Here is a 22563-nt window from a genome sequence, read left to right as displayed (position 1 = left end):
AACTGGAATAGTGTTTTCTTGTAAAGCATACAACTACAATCTTTGTTTTATTGATATAAACTAATGTATTTACCATGAGTCAGTGTTATATTATATTATATTATATTATATTATATTATATTATATTATATTATATTATATTATATTATATTATATTATATTATATTATATTCCGTGTAATGTTCACGGACTTAATTAACCGAATCTGTGGTGGCATCACGGAATCGCCGAAAATTCTGTGATGGACTCACAGAAAAATTCCGTGATGGGCTCACAGAAGTGATACCAATGTAAGTCAGTGACAGGCATCAGCCGTGCTCCACGCACGGAAACCAGTGAATCCGTGCATGGACCACGGTTTATGCCTTCTGTGAGCCCATCACGGAATTTTCAGCGATTCCGTGATGCCACCACAGATTCGGGGTTAATTAAGTCCGTGAATATTACACGGAATTCTGTGAGATCAGGTTGCTCTGTTCCTTACCCTCATCCAGAAAGGACAAACAGAACGCGACTGCAGCGTATAGGCAAACAAATTCCATCATATTTCTATCATGGCGCCGAAAAAGCGTGGAATACAGCGATACAAAATCATTATGCATTAGACGTAAATAGATTAAAACAGCGACCAGTAACACTGCTCTTTCTGAGTCCATCATTTGTGCTGTCCAGTGGGGTATGTGAATAATGGCAGTGAAAAAATTAACCACAATTCTTAGCGAATAATAAGAATAATGGAAATTGCATGTAAACGGGAGTAAGAGCTTTGCTCTTGACATGTAAACATCAAAATGCGATTAAGTCCTTACTCTGATTATTGGAAATAATCGCAATATTCGTGCGCATGTAAACGCAGTCACTGTTGGAGTGGAAATGGAACACTTCAGCTTTAAGATGGTGATTGCTAGAGAGGCAAAGCAGATTTGCTGCTGGATTTAGAGCACAAAAGGTATTTGGATTTGTTCATTGAAAGCAGCCGTGCATGGATGTGGAACCTGTGTGACAGCAGTGCTGGACCCATAGGGTGGGTATAGCGTGAAGATGATGGTGCTCTGCTTAAAACAAAGCAAATAAAAAAGGGATTTTCTCCCAAAATCAACAGTGCAGATCTTCCAGTGAAAGTCTTTATCCCTAATCCAAGCAAGTTAAGTCTTGTCCTTTGAAAACAAATCTGTGCAGATATTTTCTTGACAAGTGATCACAGTAAACAATGAATGATGGCTTAGAAGAAGACCTAATATAACGTGATATCTGTCTATTAAAGTCAGCTTGAATGTTCATAATACATTTTACTTTCATAACATGACGTATTTCCAAATGATTCAATGAGAACTGAATCAGGGTGGAATTTTCTCCCCCTGGTGCTACATAGCATAATGGATCCAGGTCTGAATGCCAGTTTGCTTAAACTGCACCTAAATGGCTATTAAACACTGGCTAACTAGCCCAGTCAGCTTAAATGATGTTAGTGGGGAAAAGAAAAGTCATTTCTAAGTTGGAGTTTCATTTTAGTTTAAATATTAGGGAGACGCATTTTGAAATTTCTAGTGTTTTGGATAGTGACCCCAGGTCTGTGATCACATGACAGCTCAGTTGTGACATATCTCTGTATGTTTCTGTCAAAAGCCGTTCACTCAGTCACCCTGAGCCTCAGCCCTCTGAAGCTGTTGTTTCACACCTCAAATGTGTCTCTGTGTCATCACATCTTGTGTCAGGAGCAGAGACATGACTTTATTTGACGTAAAGGGCTCAGAGGTCTTTGTTTTGTTTGAAATTAAAATACTGCGGCTTGCCTGTTTTACCTGAGGGCATGCAACATATAGTTTGTGTTTGCTTTGCTGCTCATGTCCTAAGAAAACAAACTTTTCCTGGACTTTATGTGATTTCATTATACTTCCACCTTTACACTTTCACCTTTTATTTTAATGGTGAAAAAAGGTTTAGAAACAATTTTCATGCATATATTGCTAGTAAATAGCCTATTGCAAAGAAATGGCAAGTAATGCATTGAATTAAACTTTGAAGTAGAAAAACTGGAATAGTGTTTTCTTGTAAAGCATACAACTACAATCTTTGTTTTATTGATATAAACTAATGTATTTACCATGAGTCAGTGTTATATTATATTATATTATATTATATTATATTATATTATATTATATTATATTATATTATATTATATTATATTATATTATATTATATTATATTATAGTTAGTGCTGGGCAACTATTAATCATGATTATTCACATCCAAAATAAAAGTTTTTGTTTATGTAATATATGCATGTGTACTGTATATTTATTATGTATATACTAAAAGACACACACATACAGTATATATTTTGAAAATATTTACATGCATATATTTATATTCATATATATATATATATATATATAATAAATATACACAGTACACACATATATTATGTACACAAAAACTTTTATTTTGGATGCGATTAATCACAATTAATCATTACCCAGCACAAATGATTATATTATATTATATTATATTATATTATATTATATATTATATTATATTATATTATATTATATTATATTATATTATATTAGGTTTGTTTTATATGGTCTTATTATTATTTACGTAGTGTTTACATTTATTTACTTTCTTCATGTAAAATTGCTGCAGTGCAAAATCAAAGAAAAAGTTTTTTGAAAAGAAAAACAAAAAAACATCCAGGACTATTAACAACATTTGGAGCTTTAGCGAAATAGACCGTAACATGTTTAAATCTCATTTTGTTGTTATCCTTTGTATCAACAGTTTGCTCTGTTTTTTTAGGACACATTTCACAGATGTTCCTCCTGTAAAACAATGTCTGCCGTTGTCTGTCAGCACAATGTTATTGTTCTGGGTTAGCTCCACTAATGAGCTTTGTCTTCCTCTTGCTAACCTAGAAACCTCCTTCCAGCTTTTTCATCAGACTGATTTGTTACAGTCCCAAACTAAGTAGACTGTATTTTGTAACCGCAGAAGGAGGTCATTGCATTTTTTATGGGAGTGTTTTTCAAAAAGTGAAAGACAAGGTACGTAGGATGCAGGACAATGGCTGTCACAGTGGTTTTATAAGAGAAACCACTGTATTATTTACCCTCTAGATGAACCGGTGAATTGTCTGAACCTGAGATTTAGCTTTGGTGTATATCAAAAAGGAGAACGCTTCAAAAAAATGGTCACAGTTCACTTGCAGTATGTACAAACATCGAAGTTTTAGCAGAAGGAAATGGTACGCCATTTAATTGCCCAACAGGCATGATAGATCAGCTTTTCCATAATATTCTTTATTGGTGTTTGGTGTTTTCCTAGAAATGTGAGTCATAATAGGGTTTTTCATAACATCTAAACATTGTTATAGTATATGTCACCATTTTTTAGATTGCCTCTCACTAAACCTTCTTAAAGCACAACATTAGGTTTTGAAAGTTCTACAGCCTCCTTAAAACTGTCTGATTATCCATTTGCAAGATCGTATCTTGTTACATTTTTCCAGGTGCACACATAGCTTGGCTACTGATTGCTTTCTGACATGAGGAATCTTTGGATCACGCTCGCGCCAGCAGACGCTGAGGGATTACAACCGTTGTCACCATGCCATGCTGTCCACACTGTGATGCCTGGAATGTGAGCAGTTGTCCCGAATCCTTTTGTCTTACAAGGGGGTCCAAATGGCATGGAGCAGGAAAGACATTGCTCTAATTTTCATTGATTTTCATACTGAGCTATGTTTAGAGGTTCTGAAAGAAAGACGCAGGGAGGCCTGTAATGTCTGCAATCTCCAGTCAGTGTATTATTACGTCCTGGCACGAGCTCTGTCACCAAAGCAAAGACGAGTGCCATGGTTTTTAGCGTCTGGTTGCCAAGCTAACCTCAGAAAGTGAGTTGCAGATCTTTGGAAGCAACTCTCTCATGGAGCCTTGCCCAGTTAATAAATGCAGAGTTCAAAACAAGTGCATGCATGTAGTCTCATTTGGTCAATTGTCCAAAAATGGAACACTAACTCTTGTAATTGGCTTTTTTTCTCTCTCTAATCTGATGTTTTCAGTGCCTGATTAAAGGAGTGATTAAGCTGTCTGTAATGATTCCTGTTCTTTGACAATTCCATTAATGATTTTTGTTGTACTTTAATAGAATAACTTTTTGGATTAAAAAAAAAATCAATTCCACTGCCAGATGATGAGATTTTAATTTCAGTAACAGAAAAACTTGTATGTGCTGTATGTTTTTGTTTCACTAAAAAGAATTGGCTCATTAGTGTTACTTGCCCAAGAAATCAGAATACACTCTTTGCGCTGCATTTTTTTTTTTTTTAAAGAACTGGTTCTTTAGAGTCATCTATGTCAGGAATCAGACTAAGCTGTTTGCACTTAGTTTTTGATTTGCTTAACCAGCTAAGTAGAATTATTTATTTGGTAACTGGACTACACAGTTTACACTGTTTTTGATTCACTAAACAGAACCGGCTCATTAGAATCATATCTTTGGGAATCAGGCAACACTGTTTGCTCTCTGGGTTTTTGATTCATCACAAAGAACCGACTCAGTAGTCATTCATTTGGGAATCAGACCACACTGTTAGTTACGGTGGCCGAGAGAGCTCAACGCGCTGCAAATAGAAAAAACACCTGCAAATTAAGAAAACAACTTCATCAATTTGACAACACACGCGCTGCAAATGCTCACAACACAACCAAAAAAAAGAAACACACTGCAAATACTCACAACACAACCAAACAAAGAAACGCGATGCAAATAAAATTCTTTATTTGGTTGTGTTGTGAGAATTAGCAGCGCGTTTCTTTATTTGTTTGCGTTGTGAGCATTTGCAGCACCTGCTGTCAAACTGAAGAAGATGTTTTCTTGATTTGCTGGTGCTTTTTCTATTTGCATGTGTTTTCTGAAGTTGCAGCACGTTGAGCTCTCTCGGCCACCGTAGTTAGTACTGCGTTTTTAAATCTCTGAAAAGAACCGGCTCTTTCGAATCATTTGTTTGGGAATCAAACTACAATATTTACGCAATGTATTTTTGATTAACTAAAAAGAATCGGCTCATTAGAATCTTTTACTTGGGAATCAGACCGCTCTGTTTGTGCTGTGTGATTTTGATTCACTATAAAGAACCAGTTTATTAAGGCCCCAATATACATATTTTATATTTTTAACTTAAAAAGGAGTTCAAAATACCTTTTCTGCAATATGCTGTTAGCAAACATCTCTACACTGCTGAATGCAACATTTAGATGTATATGTAAATATGTGCTACGGTCTTTCTCCAGAGCACAACTTCCTATTAGGTATCATCACCATGGACCAATGGGTTTACCAGCCAGAGTGAACTTTTCCAGAAAGTTTGCGGTTTCAAATTTTTAAACAAACTTCATGTTGGCCTAATTTTGTCATCCCACCAATTCGTTCTTCAATTTTACTTGAAGTATATCAGGGCCTTTATAGGAATCGGACTACACTGTTTGTGCTGTGTATTTTTGATTCGCTAAACAAGAACCGGCTCATTAGAGTCATTCATTTGGGAATCAGACTACGCCCTTTGCACCATCTGTTTTTGAATCACCAAAAAGAACCGGCTCATTAGAGTCATGCATTTGGGAATTGGACTACACTGCTGGAGCTGTGGGTTTTAGAATCACTAAAAAGAACCGGCTCATTAGAGCCATTCTTTCGGAATTCAGACTATGCTGTTTGAGCTGTGGGTTTTTGATTTACTAAAAAGAACCGGCTTGGTTCCATTCAGTTCCCAACCATAGTCTCATTTAATCCTAGAGATGTCTAGTGGGGTTTAGGTCGGGGTGTTTTGCAGGCTTGTCAAGATCTTCAACACCACCTCAGTGAACCGCAGGGTCATTGTCATGCTGGAACAGTTAAGACCCTTCCCAAAACTGTTGCCACAAACTTATAAGCACAGCATTCTCTAGAATGTCATTGTGTAGTGCAGCATTCAGATTTTTCATCACTGGAATTACCGGAATCGCCGAAGCTGTTAATTACAAGGGGCAGTTCATTGTATCCATGTTTATGTATATTAAAACTACTTCCATCCTCCTGTTTGCGCAACTAATGGTGATAGAAAGTGTATGAATGACCTGTGTGATCGGAGCGTTACGGACCCATCTGCCTGGGGTGAACGGGGGAGGGCGACTGCATCGGTGTGGTTTGGATTCGGGGTTCGACAGATCTTTGTCACAAACAAGTCCTGTACAGTTCTTTGTGTGTCATTCAATGAAAATACATAAATCAGAGAGCGAGAGACAAGGGCTTTCTTGGATGAGAGACTAGGATGACTAGGATCAACTAGGAAGCTAAACAAATGATCATAAGTCATTGTGACACATATCTAATCTGTGATAGTGGACCAGCCAAGTCTCATTGAAACACATCCGGCACAGACATTAATGAATGCTCTCACGACACACCATTAAATCAGCAGCTGCATCTGGTCTCAGTCGGAAGGGTGAAATGGGCAGATGAGCTTCCTCATCGTCTGACAGTGAGCAATCGTAGAGGTTAATACTGTTTCCTCACACTGGGTTCCTTTGTATGCTGTAAATGCTGCTCTATATGAAACTCATAAGACATTAACATCATGAGTCTTTAACTGATTTATACTTTATAGCCCATAACCAAAAGTGCTGTGGCTAAGTAAAAGATTCATATTTCTTTCTTTCTCTTTTGCTAGGTCATTCCTGTAATTAAATTACAAGATCGAGTCATGACTCATGTGGCATTATGCAGTGTAATCAGAATTTATATAAGGTGAGTTATTATAAATGACAGTTATTTGACTATATCTATAAAAAATACAGAAAATAATTATTTGCTCTAATTTGCACTTCTCTGAGCAAATCACACAAATTTAAATGTTATTTCTAATTGGCTTTTTTTTCCTAATTTGATGTTTTCAGAAACGAGCAATTGAGCTGTCCGTAATGATTCCTGTTCTTGGCAAATCCACTAATGATTTTTAGTACTTTTATAGAATAACTATTTGAGGAAAAATCAATTCCACTGCTAGATGATGATATTTCAATTTCAATAACACTACTTTTATTATGTTGGAAATATTTGCTGTTTGGCTATGATAAGCAGTTGTGTCTCTTCTTTTTGCTTATTTCCTACTTTCAATTTTCAATTTTTCAACTTTCAAATTGATTTTTAACTTTTTTTGTTTTTGTTTATAATATATTACTATTATATATTAATATATTATAAAATATTACTATTCAAATCTTTTTTTTTTCTTTTTCTATTTTTAAATAAGTGCCGTTTTTTAATAAACTTTTTATTCATCAAATAGTCTTAAAAACGTATCATGGTTTCTACAAAATTATTAGGCAGCACAACTGTTTTCAACATAGATAATAATAAGAAATGTTGCTTGAGCACCAAATCAACATAGATTGATTTAAGAAAGTACAACACAGCACAATATGCAGTTTGAAATATGGTTAAAACACCTGTAAATACAGAAAATTCCTTCAAATTAACACTGTACATTGAACCAGATTTTTACACACTCTTTTTTAAGAGTGTATTATCTCACCTTACATAAGGTCTTAGCATGTGAACCTGGGACATTCTCTCTACTAAAGCTTTAAAAAGCTGTCTAATGAATCTATAGGCAGAGTAATCACAGTTTACTGAAATACAGCTTCTGAGTTCAAAGGTGCAGCAGCTGTGCAAGAAAAGTGTGAAGATGAAAGTGGTGCGTGATGTTCTCTCTTCCTCCGCTGGTGCTGAGAGCTGTGAAACACTCTGAGTGAATTATTCTGTTAAAAAAAAAGAAAAGTCACACCCACAGTTGAGGATTCCCTTCTGCAGAACATAATTACAAAATAAGAAATAAGAAAGGTGGTTAATCTGCTGCCGGTTCTTGTGTGGGTATTTATTAGCATTTTGAAAACGTCACTATTTATATCTTTGAGTGCTTTTCCCTGTCTAAACACCTGATGCCTAAGCTTGTTTATATGTCAGTGACAGTTTAGTGCTAAATTACTATATAATTTCCCATTTTATTGTAAACAGCCTGGAGGGGTGGTCTGAATATTTCTAATAAAAACACAAACGAAGTACATATGTGACTATGTACTTCGTTGACTATGTGACTATGAGAAAATTATTCTCCCCAGGGCATCTGTTCTTTTGAAACAGTTACTGCCTGTTAGTTTAATGCAGAATGCCGTGAAAATGGCTTATTCAGTACATTGGCTACATGCAGGACCTACTAATGGAGCCCCGTCTCCATCCCCCCACGCTGACTCTGATCTGCAGCCAAAGGATGCAATGATATGGATCACAGCCTCCTTATGGGGCAATTCTGGACTATTCAAGCTCATATACAAACATTATCAGTCTCTGCCTTTGAAGTGGGCCAATGGAACAAGCTCTTGTCTCAGGCATCTCAAGTTGAAGAAGAGCCGCACCCATTGTGCTTCAAATTATTTTGTTTACCTTTATAGTTTCTTTTTTTAAGATGTGTCATTTGAACGTCTTGTTCTCACATCCTTTAAAAAGCCTTAAATTTCTTGACAAAGGCAGATTTGTGTTCTGTGTTTCATGTGTGATTTGTTATTAAAACAAAATATTTGGGCTGAGCGCATCGAAGGGCTCATCCCTTGTTTTGAAATGGCCAGGTTCTAATAACATCATAGCCACAAACCTTGATTTTCTACACTCAGAAATGTTAAGCTTTTTTAACTGAATTGAATAATTGAATTGAATAATTATTATTATTATTTAAATTATTCAATTAAAATGAATAAGGATTATTCAGTTCAATTTGATGGAATTTTATGATTAATTAAATTGTGTAAATCTTAAAAAAATTTTTTTTTTTTTTTTTTGTTAGTGTATGTTGATCGGTCACATTGGGAGGGAGGAATATTCTTATTCTAGAGCATTTGATTGAACAAAATTCTGAAAAATGCAACACTTTCATCAATTCATCAATCAAGTCAACAATTATTTGGTCTGTATTTCAAAGAGAAGTACTATACATTTTAATATTGTCAATTTATTTATAAAACTAAACTAATATATCAATTAAGCATTACATATATTGATTGTAAAATCATTTACATGTATTTAGTGTGTTTCTATAGATGTCTATTATTTAAAATATTTAACATAATAAATACAATATATATATATATATATATATATATATATATATATATATTTAAATTGAATTTCACATAAAAGTAAATTGTGTATAAATGTCTATATACACTTATTGAAAATATCTGCAGGACTAAACAATGTAAATCCAAAAGGTTAATTTTGCCAACTTTTACAAAACTATTATTATCAAGGAATTATTTTACCTGTATTGATCATAAGATGGTTTTCATGTATGTTTGTGTATAAAACAAAACCCTGTAAATTTTATGATATATAGTAAGTAATACAAGTAAATAATAAATTAATTTTAAATATAAATTATGTGTTTTTATTTTTATATAATAAATACATGCGCGCAAAACACACACACACACACACACACACACACACACACACACACACACACACGCACACACACAAATGCATGCTAAATAAAATATTTTGTGTATATATGAAGTGTATATGCATATATTTTTTGAAAATATCTACAGATATTCAGTTGTCTTCTGTGAAAATAATAAGCACACTCCTAATTATGATTTCATAGAGATCATCACACAAGATTTTAAACAAAATCCCGGCTGTTTCAGAAACACTTGTATTGTGTCTACACAGTTTGCTCTATCAAAACTTTGCTTGTATGTTACTGCGTTTGACCTTTTGAGACTGACAAGGCGTGCAGAATAAACACTGTGGTTACGTTAGTTAATCATACCAGCATACTGGTTCTGTCAGCGCTCAAATTAATAACACTCAGATACTCCTCCTCGACCTGAGAGAAGATAAACAAAGTAACGTCTGCTTTTAAGCATGTGTTGAGGCTTTCTGTTGCCTTGTCGCTCTCTGTAAAAACATAAATTATCACTCTTTAGTGTTTCTTTCATGGAATGTTGAAATAAATGGATTAAAGCAGCTGAAGCGTCATTAAGACTAAAGCGCTCTATATTTTCCAGAGATTTCAGTTGGATTTGCACTAGTGGATCGGTGATGGTGGGATGTCACATCAGTTAGGTGAAACCAAGCAGCAGTAAGGTGTTCTCCCATTACCCTATGCAACGGTTCAATATGTTGCCATGGCAACCAACCTCCTCAATTAGAGAAATGTCCTCAACCCCCACTCAGAGTAAGGTTTTGGTATCTTTGCAATGCAGTTTGAGGTTCATATAGAGGGACGAATATATTCCTGGTGGGAAAATGAAAAGAAAATAGAAGACTGAGAGCATCTGGTAGCACTTTATTTTGTGTTTTGGATGTCTGCAGTCGTCTCAGGCAGCGTGAAGGTTAAACGGGGGTTTGATGGAGCCGTCCACATGGGCTTTTTTGGTGTGGATGACAGGAGGACAAGCAGAGTGCATCTGCCCTCCAGGGCAAGAGAATGCTGGCTGAATGGAGAGCAGAACATAACCGCTGCGTTGCCAAGGTAACGTGGAACAGTACACCACGGTGAAAGAAAGGGAACGAGGGATAAGGGGGGAGGGAGATTGCAGGACAGGTAGGAGTGAAATAAGAGAACGGTGGTCACCCTTCACAGTGCTTGTATAATGATCGCTGCACCCACAATCTGAGGGAAGTCCTGCTTCAAGGACACAAAGAAGTCACTCTTCAAGGTGAAGAACGCAACACTACGCAGTTTGTCAAAATGTGCCCTGCTCCTTTATGAGGAACTCAATATTTCACCACTGAATAAGAGCTTGGCTGAGCTTGCAGTGATCTTGTCCTTGAAGTATGTTGTGAGTTCCTCCTTCATGTGAGCTTTTCTTGGATAGGACACACTGTTTGTTGCTTGACTTGTAAGACTGTGTCCTATTTATTTGAGCTTTGATCTCACAATGTACAGGGTTTTTTGATGTTTTGATGAATATGCATGGCTGACAGCTTGGAGAGGTTAATAATTTCCTGTTATTCTGCATGTGTGTCCACTTTGTTTTATACTACAAACTGAAATTTAATGAATTTTACTCCACTCCACCACATGCCAAAACATTTGCTTGTCAACAGTTTTTTGCTTGTCAATCACATTTTTAATCAAGATTATTTTTACAGTTTTCTTTCTGTACAAATAATAATAATAATAAATTAAATAATAATAATAATAATAAAAGCTGTCATTATTTGCTCATGTACCCTCAAACCATTTTTAGCAGAATTATACACTGAACAAAATTATCAATGCAACACTTTTGTTTTTGCCCCCATTTTTCATGAGCTGAACTCAAAGATCTAAGACTTTTTCTATGTACACAAAAGGCCTATTTCTCTCAAATATTGTTCACAAATCTGTCTAAATCTGTGTTAGTGAGCACTTCTCCTTTGCCGAGATACTCCATCCACCTCACAGGTGTGGCATATCAGCATGCTGATTAGACAGCATGATTATTGCACAGGTGTGCCTTAGGCTGGCCACAATAAAAGGCCACTCTAAAATATGCAGTTTTACTGTATTGGGGGGGTCCGGGGGGGCTCCGAAAACCAGTCAGTATCTGGTGTGACCACCATTTGCCTCACGCAGTGCAACACATCTCCTTTGCATAGTTGATCAGGTTGTTGATTGTGGCCTGTGGAATGTTGGTCCACTCCTCTTCAATGGCTGTGCGAAGTTGCTGGATATTGGCAGGAACTGGAACACGCTGTCGTATACGCTGATCCAGAGCATCCCAAACATGCTCAATGGGTGACATGTCCGGTGAGTATGCTGACCATGCAAGAACTGGGATGTTTTCAGCTTCCAGGAATTGTGTACAGATCCTTGCAACATGGGGCCGTGCATTATCATGCTGCAGCATGAGGTGATGGTCGTGGATGAATGGCACAACAATGGGCCTCAGGATCTCGTCACGGTATCTCTGTGCATTCAAAATGCCATCAATAAAATGCACCTGTGTTCGATGTCCATAACATACGCCTGCCCATACCATAATCCACAGCCACCATGGGCCACTCGACCCACAACGTTGACTTCAGTAAACCGCTCACCCACACGACGCCATACACACTGTCTGCCATCTGCCCTGTACAGTGAAAACCGGGATTCATCTGTGAAGAGAACACCTCTCCAAAGTGCGAATGTGAGCATTTGCACACTCAAGTCGGTTACGACGATGAACTGCAGTCAGGTCGAGACCCCGATGAGGACATCGAGCATGCAGATGAGCTTCCCTGAGATGGTTTCTGATATTTTGTGCAGAAATTCTTTGGTTATGCAAACCGACTGTTGCAGCAGCTGTTCGGGTGGCTTGTCTCAGACGATCTTGGAGGTGAAGATGCTGGATGTGGAGGTCCTGGGCTGGTGTGGTTACACATGGGTCTGCGGTTGTGGGTCTGCGGTTGGATGTACTGCCAAATTCTCTGAAACGCCTTTGGAGACGGCTTATTGTAGAGAAATGAACATTCAATTCATGGGCAACAGCTCTGATGGACATTCCTGCAGTCAGCATGCCAATTGCACGCTCCCCCAAATCTTGCGACATCTGTGGCATTGTACTGTGTGATAAAACTGCACATTTTAGAGTGGCCTTTTATTGTGGCCAGCCTAAGGCACACCTGTGCAATAATCATACTGTCTAATCAGCATGTTGATATGCCACACCTGTGAGGTGGATGGAGTATCTCGGCAAAGGAGAAGTAATCACTAACACAGATTTAGACAGATTTGTTAACAATATTTGAGAGAAATAGGCCTTTTGTGTACATAGAAAAAGTCTTAGATCTTTGAGTTCAGCTCATGAAAAATGGGGGCAAAAACAAAAGTGTTGCGTTTATAATTTTGTTCAGTGTATATATAATATTATTATATAATAATAATAATAATAATTATTATTATTAATATTCAATTAGCATTTGGCTAAATTTTTGGCATTTTCATATTTGGGAGAACTGTCTCTTTAAGAAAATGAAATTGCAAAAACAGACCAAAAAACAGTTAAAACAAAAAGTATTATAAATGACTCATGTTGCATTCCAAGTCTTCTGAAGCCTCTTTCAGAAGGTTTTAATTGCTGAAAATGGAGGTTTGAATTGCTGAAAATTGCATATCTCAATCTGAACATTTGCATGACGCAGTCAGTCACGAGACACACAAGAGCCAGTGACGATTCACAATCAAAGCTGGTGTAATGCTTTTATCAGGCATCAGTTTTTTGAATGTGTTTGTGATTTCACCATTTTGGCAGATGGAAATGGTCATTGAAATTTTTAAAGGATTTCTCACTAAAAACAACGGAGTTCATAGTTCGCTGATATAGGGATGCCTATATACCTTTAGCATCTTAATAGTGACACTAAACACGCTCAACCACGTTTCAGTTTTTTGACGCCTTGGGTCGGGTTGCCAGGTATGGTCCATTCCTTTTTTGTTACAACCAGCCATCAAATAGTGAAGCTTAATTATTTGTAATTTAATCCACTTCATCAATCTTGTCCAAGTCATAGGATTTCATTGGATGGAAGAAAATCCCTCGATCAAAAGTGAAATGGCACCACTCTGCTGTAGCGCTGCTGCTGACCTTGCTTTGTGTTCTGTACACAGAGCTGGACTTTTACCATTCCCATTCTGAGAATCATTACAAAATCTTGCATCACAAATTGCTACCAGTCACAACAGCTAAATTTATTCTAATAATAGATCTCATGTAACTCCATGATGGCAAGAGAGAGGCACATACAGTATAACTGCTGTGTTTACATGAGATTCGTTTCAACATTAAATCCTACTGAGCGATTGCTCCGGGCCTGGGAATGTAACCTCAATGGTGATTTTAGATATGGTGCTACCTGCTGTTAGAGTCACAGCGTTTTCTCTATAGGCTCTCTGTGGCGATCACAGGCTGAAAAATGACTAGCATTTGGGCCATAATAGCATTCAAATTGTCAGTTTGGAGTGCTCTGCCAGAGGAATCATTTATCATGAAGAGTTTCAGATGGCTCAGATTGCTATTAAATAATATCTTTCAGCGCTTTTGACAAGAGAATTCAGCAGGCATTTATCTCTATTAAAGCAACGTGTTGAAATTATTGGATAATTTGGGGTCAAGTTTGTGCGGCCTGACTGGAGAACACAAGTTAAACAGTTAAAGAGTGTGTTTTGATTTTTTAGCAGTGTGTAGCAGCTGGGTAATATCTCTGTGAGTGCTGAATTATATGCTTGTTTACAAAGCCAAGCTGTTTCTTAAATTATGATAAGTAATGATTAATACTTCAGCCAGAAAAAAAACTATAGCTTTATTTCCCATGGTGCCTGTTGATATTTCCTAAATGCAATGCTATTCTTTTTATTTGTGTAACATTGTGCATCTGAAGTGTCTTTACTTTCTCTGTGGGGAACCATCAGCAGCTCTGCAGGGAAATTGAAAAGAAGTGGAAGAAACATAATATTTCTCATTTTCAGTCATTCAAAACCACAGACTAATTTGTTTGCATTGCTTCTTTTTAGTTTTGGATTTTTGTCATAATGGTGGCTAGAGACATGAATAGAGTGTTAAAAAGTAACACGTGTTGAAAGAATCCAAAGAAAACAGGCTGCTGATGTTTTGAGGTGATGGATCACAGATTTTTGGCTGAGGCACTGGAAAGGGTTATTAATTTGTGGTGTTTACATTCGGTAAGTTGTGAAGCTTAGCAAAGAAAAGGTGCTGAAATGTTTGGATTTTGAGGTTCCTTGGCAGGGAGTGTTTAACTTGACATGCTAATATGCACCAGAATTAAGGTAATTAGATTAATAAATATATAAATAGAAACAAATGGCGTTATGTTTAACTGTACGTGTTTAGCATGTTTATTTTTTTGATGTAGATAATATTCCATCCAAAAGTACTGTGAAAGAGTTTCTTGTTTCTTGTGAATCTACAGTGTGAAACATACAACCTGCCATTCACAAACAAAATACTCTCAAAACTGGTTCTATTTTGACATACAACAAAATAAGTGTAGCCTGATTATCGACTGAATAACTTTCATGAATGGGTTCTTTTTAGTGAATCAAAAACATTCAGCAAAATTAGTGATGACTGATTGCCTAATAACTAAGGAAACTTAAGAATCTGTTCTTTTTAGTTATAATAAAAAGCATTTGGCAAATCTAGTGCAGTCTGATTGCTGAAGGAATGACTCATATGGATCTGTTCTTTTCAAGTGAATCAGAAACATTCTGCAAATCTAGTGTAGTCTGAATGCCGAACTAATGATTCTTATGGATCTGTTAAGTGAACCAAAAACTTACATTCAACTAACTGTGAGACTTGCATCAGTGAAGATACTGACTGGTTGTTCATATGCCAATGTGTAGTTGAAGATGAGCATTATTTGTTTTGTCTTTTAAAATATAATTTAAGATATTATGAAATGTATTTTAAAATATTATGAAAATATCCGTTACCTAATTTTGTTTATTTAGTATTGTTGTTTTAATATGTAAGTAACCGAATTGCATTTACAGTGTGTTACCTCTAATGGTAAAAAGGAAAAAGTCATTAGACGTGGTATAAACATTTGAAAGAATTGCTTGAATTTATTTTTAAGATGATTAATTTCATATAATTATTTCTTTCTTAAAACTACTAAAAACATGAGTAAAATTTAGGAAAATTATGATTTCCATCCTTCACCAGAACATTTCAACAACTTTCTAGGTTGATATGAGCGTAAAATGATGCACTCTGAGAGCTTTGTTTAGTAAATATGACATTTTTAATTGATTGCATATTGGCGACTGCCACCGCTTTCACGTCACATTTTTGTCATTCTTGTCTCGTGCAGGACAACAGAAGATCATTGACCTCTTGACCTTTGGTCCCTTTTTAAGTTTGTAAATCAGTGCTTGAATCAGACTCTTGCATGCAAGGCAGGATGGCATTTTTGCATGACGAATATCCAGAGATTTGATACGATCATCTTCAGCCCACATCCTCTTTCCTAGATTAAAGAGTGCATCACACACAAAGTAAGATTGTCAGCCGATCTGATTTGTCTTGGCAGTGTTGAATGGACACAAAAGGGGCCAGCTCTTTGACCTCTGACCGTGTAATTAGCGAAATGCTTTTGGGAGAGGGCAGTCACACTGCCGCTGCTAAATATAATCAATCAGCACCATACTTCAAGCCTGAGAAGACTGGACTCTCTTTGTGTGAGTGCATTTTTGCAATTACTTCACAATTAACCAACATTTATGGCACTCTAAGGCTGTTTAAAATAGGGTGTAGGAATCATTAATGCATATTTAAGTTTGAATGATGTGATAAGAGCTCTTTTGTGTTCTTTGTTTCAAGGGTTGCCTATTAGGAATTTGGGTGATCACATACCAGTTGATTTTCATTCTAGTCACAGTTTATGCTAGTTTCAAACTGATTTAGAAGGTGGTCACATACTGATTAAAATATGGATATAAATGTAATTTTAAAATAAATTTTTTTTTGGGGGGGGGGGGGTGAACTGTCATCATTTCAATAAATGTTATATTTAGAGAAATTACATACATTTTTAAAAATGATACTTTAATTTTGAAAGACATTTTAAAAATTGATAAAAAAAAAAGAGAAATTATGACCTATTCTTTAAACATGAATGTCTGCAGCCACTGATCAACAGTCAACTTTTTCTAAATTTGGGGCAGGTCTGATTTTTTTTTTTTTTAAAGAAGATTCTTATCCTCACAAAGGCTGCATTTATTTGATCAAAAATATAATCAAATAATATAAAATAATAATAAAAAAACAATTGAATTTTTTTTTCCTTTTTTTTTTTTGTTACGATTAAGGAATTAGGAGTTAAAACTCAATTTTTTGAAATAAAAACATTTTGTAACATTATAAATGTCTTTAATGTCACTTTTGATCAAATGAATGTGCCCTAGCTAATAAAAGTATTAATTTCTTTCAAACATTTTGCTGACCTCAAACTTTGAACAGTAATGTAAATAGTAATGTAAATAGGTTTGTTAGGATTTGTTCAGTGATAGTTTGGATCATTTTGCCTTCTTTTAGCATCTGTCATACTCTCTTCTTTCCTGTGTTCAGTCCCTTCTGAACTGAATCTAATGTTTTCTTATTCTTCGCTCAATTTTATGCCAGAATTTATGTGTAACCATTGTGACCACATAAAACATAATATCCCTCTCATACAGGTCAACTAGATGAGGATGGGTTTCCCTTTTGAGCTTGGGTTCTTCCAAAGCTTTTTTCAAGGACTAAGGGACTTTTTCCTGCATGGTCCCATTATGCTTGGCCAGACATTGACACTACTTTAGAACAATATCCATTGTTAAAATAATTGTGTAAATAAATTTGATCTGAACTGAATTAAACCAGACTGGCAGAAATCAGCATTACAGAAAACACTGTAGCCCTCTATTCCTCTGTAATATCTCAAGGATTTTAGGCAGGACAAATTTTCACAGCTAGAGGTCAACTTCTTTTGCCATGGTGTTTGTATTCCTGGCGCTTCTGTTTTTGCCTAAGGCATTGCCCTGTAAGAGGAGTTTTTGTACACAATGGAAAACAGTACAGTTTGAACCGCTTTCTGCATTCCAGTCAACCTACAACACAGCATATTTGGAATGTCATTCATGGGCTCTCAAAGACACGAAGGGACTCACAAAGGACGCTAGACTGTACTTTGTCCCATCTTCGTCATACGTATTAAGTCCAATATGAAACAGACAATGTTCCATTATTATTCTGGTCTGTTTGGGCGTCCATGAACAATGATGTTTTATACTGTTTTGATGTGGTGAAGGGCAAATCAGCAAAACGAAATCATTTCAAAAAGAAATACAAAACCTATTATAACCGAAAACCCCAAAAACAAGTCGACAAAAACATCAAATCCAAGATTTGTCTGATAATTTAGCATAATGAAAGATTTGCTTATTTTATTTTTTTACAAACAATTTTAAAAGGTTGGTCATTTTTGACCAGGAACATCAAATTAGGTAAAGGTTTTTTTTAAACACAGCACAACGGTTAAATTATTAAATTATGGCCATCAAAAATAATATTTATGGTATTTATCTACGGTTGACTTCGAGTGCATGCTCATTTAATTTGCTTTCTTTAAAACACTTATAATAATTAATAATAACATCTTCAAAAACACTAATAATTTAATAATAACACTGTTAAATCTTTAGCAAATCTAAACATGAAAATCAATTTTTCATTGTACATTATAATGTTGTGATGCCTAAATTCAGCATGTAAAATTACTGCCTTGAATTGTTTAGTTTATTATTTTTAATTTATTTAGACAAAGTAGTATAGAAGTTTAGTACAGAAGTCTGTAATTTATCAGTCAGTACATGAAAATGCTTATAATTATTACAGTATCTGTCTTTTTCTTATGGACTGTCAGAGGTACAATAACGGAAGCAAATCAAGCCACTGATGTCAATAATGCACAGCTAAAAGGACAAGACTCATGAAATATTTGGCAGGTAGCAAAAAAGATGGTTGTTTTGCATCATGTTGTGAACTGATAGGACAGAACAAAGAATGCATAACAAACTGCATTCCACAGAGGACACTAAACGCCGTCAATATCGTCCTCTATCTCCGAGAGTTTGAGCAATAACATCTGCCGCTTACCCAGTCAAGAGTGCACTGCAGCAAAAGGCCATGATTTCTTCTTCAAACCCTCCATCGATTGACCAACAGCTGCCACTATTGAGAAAAATCGCTTCTATGAAATCAAGTGCCAGTGAAAACAGCGGAGGCCATTCATCAGAAACAGGCCTGCTCTATTTGTTGGGGAGATTTTGCTTGCTATGAATCAATGGCTTTTTTGAAGAGTGTGGAATTAGCGCAAATAAATCACGATCACTTAGTTAGGTCTGCTTCAGAACAAAAAGGACTGTGTTTTCACTAGCTGGCTCTGTGTTGCTCTGGCTCAGACAGCAGTTTGTCTTATGATTGTTGTCCTAAAAGGCAGGAGACTCCATCTAACCGCAAAGCAGAGCAGAACGAAAGGAACACAAATATTGGGAAGACCTGTTGGGAGGTCTGTGTGGAGATGAACCTTTGAATGGAATAATAGTAGAGGCTCCCTGTTTTTTTTGTTTTTTTTGTATAATGTGTATCACTTTGATGTAAAGTGGTTTTGCTTTAGCTAAGACAACTCTGAAATCTGTCTGTCAGTGCTTGGCTGCAATCTGCAGATAATAGCTGCATCGGCTGGGAAGGCTGGTCTCTCCGCAAAGCCAGTCTCAGCCAGGCTTCTCCAGCTGGGACAGAAAATGGTTTTTTTGGTGCCTGACAAAAGGTGCTATGTCAGGCTCTTCCCAAATCCCCTGTCTCTCGGTATGAGGATGCGACACAAGTACAGTTGCTGTAGAGAAATCTTCTGATGACTTATAATTGGTCTTTTAATTAAACAAATTAATTCAATTCAATGAATTTAATTATTTTAAAAATATACAATAAATATTAATTGATTGATTGTAATTTAATTGCCAGCTCCACTACCGGGAAAAAGTTTGGAACATAAGTTTTTATCTCGCAATACTGACTTATAACACGCAATTGCCAGAATTGTGAGATATAAACTTTTTTTTTTTTTTTCTTGGACTTTATAACTTGCAATTGCAAGCTTATATCTCACAATTTTGAAAAAAAAATGTTAGAGTTTCAAGATACAAATTTGCATTTGTGAGAAAAAAAAAAGTTAGAATTGCGAGTATTTATCTCGGAATTCTGACTTTATCCGCTATTCTCACTTTATAACTTGCAATTGTGAGATTATATCACGCGATTCTGAGAAAAAAGTCAAATTGCAAGTTTATATCTCACAATTCTGACTTTTTAACTCACAATTGCAAGTTTATATCATGCAGTTCTGAGAAAAAAAAAGTCAGTATTGCGAGATGTAAATTCACGATTGCGAGAAAAAAAAAGTCATAATTGTGAGACAAAAACTCGCAATTACTTTCATTTTTTATTCAGTGGCAGAAACGGGCTTTCATTACACTCTCATTCAAAAAATTTTTTAAAAATAAAATTCTATTGCTTTTTTTCTATTCAAGTTTCCTGTTTCCTTAAAACTACTAAGCAGCAAAAACTGTTTTCAATATTGATTATAGTAAGCACATGAATAGCACCAATAATTAATAATAACTGAGCACCAAATCGCAATATTAGAATGATTTCTGAAAGACACTGAAGACTGGAGTAATGGCTCCTGAAAATTCAGCTTCGTCATCACAGTAATAAATTTCATTTTAAAATATATTAAAATATGAAACAGTTCTTTTAAATTGTAATAATATTTCAGAATATAACTGGTTTACTGTACTTTTCAAATAAATGCAACCTTGGTGAGCATAAGAGACAAAAACATTCAAATATCCAAATTATTCCAAATTGTTGACAGGTAGTGTGTGACTGCTCTTTCTTTTCTCAATTCAATGTGCTGTTTGCATATGACTGTGTAAGCAAACAGGGTCCGCCTATATCTTATACATGTGGCATCTTAAGTATTGCTCAGATGTAGTTTTTCTTCTCATATTCCCTTTGAAAAAGAGTTCATGTGCGGGTAAACTCTGATGTGCTGTGGGTGTTGGCTTGCAGGCATGAGCAGTGTGGTGGTGGGTGGGGACGACACTGTCTCTCTGGACCATCAGCCAACCGCTGTGACCACATACTCCCACACCGGCCCCTCGCTCACTGGCCTTAAGCTGCTCTATATCCTTGAAGCCACTTTGGCAAAAAACAGGCCACTCCTGATTCCATTTAAAAGCAAAGCGGATATCTGAGTGATGCTTGCTTGCCCAAAACTCGCCACCACAATGGACTCTTTTCACATTTCCAGGTTTCTCAGAAGCGGAAGTCTTCATAGTTGGGTAAACTTTAATAGCGGTGAATGGGAAACTACATCAAATATGTGACCCTGGACCACAAAACCAGTCATAAGTGTCAATTTTTCGAAATTGAGATTTATACATCGTCTGAAAGTATGGTTTGTTAGGATTGTACAATATTTGTCTGGAATCTGAGGGTGCAAAAAAATCAAAATACTGAGAAAATCGTCTTTAAAGTTGTCCAAATGAAGTTCTTAGCAATTCATATTACAAATCAAAAATTAAGTTTTGATATGTTTACGGTAGGAAATTTACAAAATATCTTCATGGAACATGATCTTTACTTAATATCCTAATGATTTTTGGCATAAAAGAAAAATCAATAATTTTTACGTATACAATGTATTTTTGGCTATTGCTATAAATATATCACAGTGACTTAAGACTGGTTTTGTGGTCCAGGGTCACATATATAATATAATATAATACAAAATATAGTGTTATAAATGTACGTACAATTAAAAAAAAAGAAAAATCTAAAATAATTTAGCGCTTGCCTCACGCCGCATCCAGCATAGACAGAAACACTGTTTATAATAAGTTTTATTTTCACACCGCTTGTGTCCGGTATGGTTTCTATTCTGTTCCAAGGATGTAAAGTTTTTTTTTTTTTTTTTTTAGTATATTGCTATTTTGATTTGGTTTGTAGTGTGATTTTGTGTGGTTGCTAGGGTGTCATAATTGTCAGCATGTGGTTGTTAGGGTGTTTTTATTTGGGGGGTTGCAGGGGGTTAACATGTAGCTGTGTTGTTGCTAGGGTGTTTTTATTAGCATGCTGCTATGTTGATGCTAATACCAGCATTATTATTAATGTGCTGTCCCATGGTCATTTGGTTATAATTTAAAATCTATCTATCTATCTATCTATCTATCTATCTATCTATCTATCTATCTATCTATCTATCTATCTATCTATCTATCTATCCATCTATCCATCTATCTATCTACTAATTTCTCTTTAAATATCCCTCCTCAATGATGGTTAGACTGCAAATGGAAAGAGATGTGAATGTACCTGCATTAGATTATACATTTTATTTCCATCCTGCTATCCATTATTGATGCCAAAATGGGTGTGTGTACATATGTAAAACCATTGTGCATAAACCTTAAATCCATCTCAATCTGACGATAATCCATTTCATAACTGCAGTTTTTGAGCCGGCTGCAGTGTATTTTTCCTCTGCAGGTTCTGTACTAACAGACTTGCGTTATCAGACAGAAGGTGTAAAGGGGAGTGCCTCCTCTCCCCTCTCCCCAGCTCTGCCTCCTCAGGAGTGGAAAGCAATGATGTAATGTGCCTGGCTGCCTCAGAATGAGCAGCCCCCCTCTGCTGCGTTTCATTCCCCCTTTCTCTCTCTCGCTTTCTCTCTGCCTCTCTCACTCTCCCTCCCATCCTCTGCCTCTGCTGCTGCTGGTGCTGGTGGTGGCTGGCGTTTGTATGCGCTGTGCCGTGTGAGCTGCAGCCCTGGGCATCTCTGGGGATCCCTGCAGAGCTACTGTTCCTCTTCTCCCTGTGACGGTTGGGGCTCGCCCGCTCGCGGAAAAGACCCTCTCTCTCGTCGGCCGAGGTAATT

The 22563-nt window shown here is 36.2% G+C and overlaps 1 protein-coding gene across 4 annotated transcripts in view; it reads left to right on the top strand.

The window, feature by feature from the left end:
- sema4ba (sema domain, immunoglobulin domain (Ig), transmembrane domain (TM) and short cytoplasmic domain, (semaphorin) 4Ba) overlaps positions 1–22563 on the top strand; it is a 138333-nt gene that overhangs the window by 38756 nt on the left and 77014 nt on the right. The window contains exon 1 of one of the 4 annotated variants that reach the window (XM_058751471.1): positions 22442–22557. The exons of the other annotated variants lie outside the window; for them this stretch is intronic. The gene's annotated coding sequence lies outside the window, so the exon portion shown is untranslated. Of the gene's footprint in view, positions 1–22441; positions 22558–22563 lie in introns of those variants that run through there. 4 annotated transcript variants of the gene reach the window in all.

Source organism: Onychostoma macrolepis, chromosome 18 (assembly GCF_012432095.1).
Source record: "Onychostoma macrolepis isolate SWU-2019 chromosome 18, ASM1243209v1, whole genome shotgun sequence".
In the NCBI taxonomy this organism is placed as follows: domain Eukaryota; kingdom Metazoa; phylum Chordata; class Actinopteri; order Cypriniformes; family Cyprinidae; genus Onychostoma; species Onychostoma macrolepis.
This window is presented reverse-complemented; position numbering and strand designations above follow the sequence as displayed.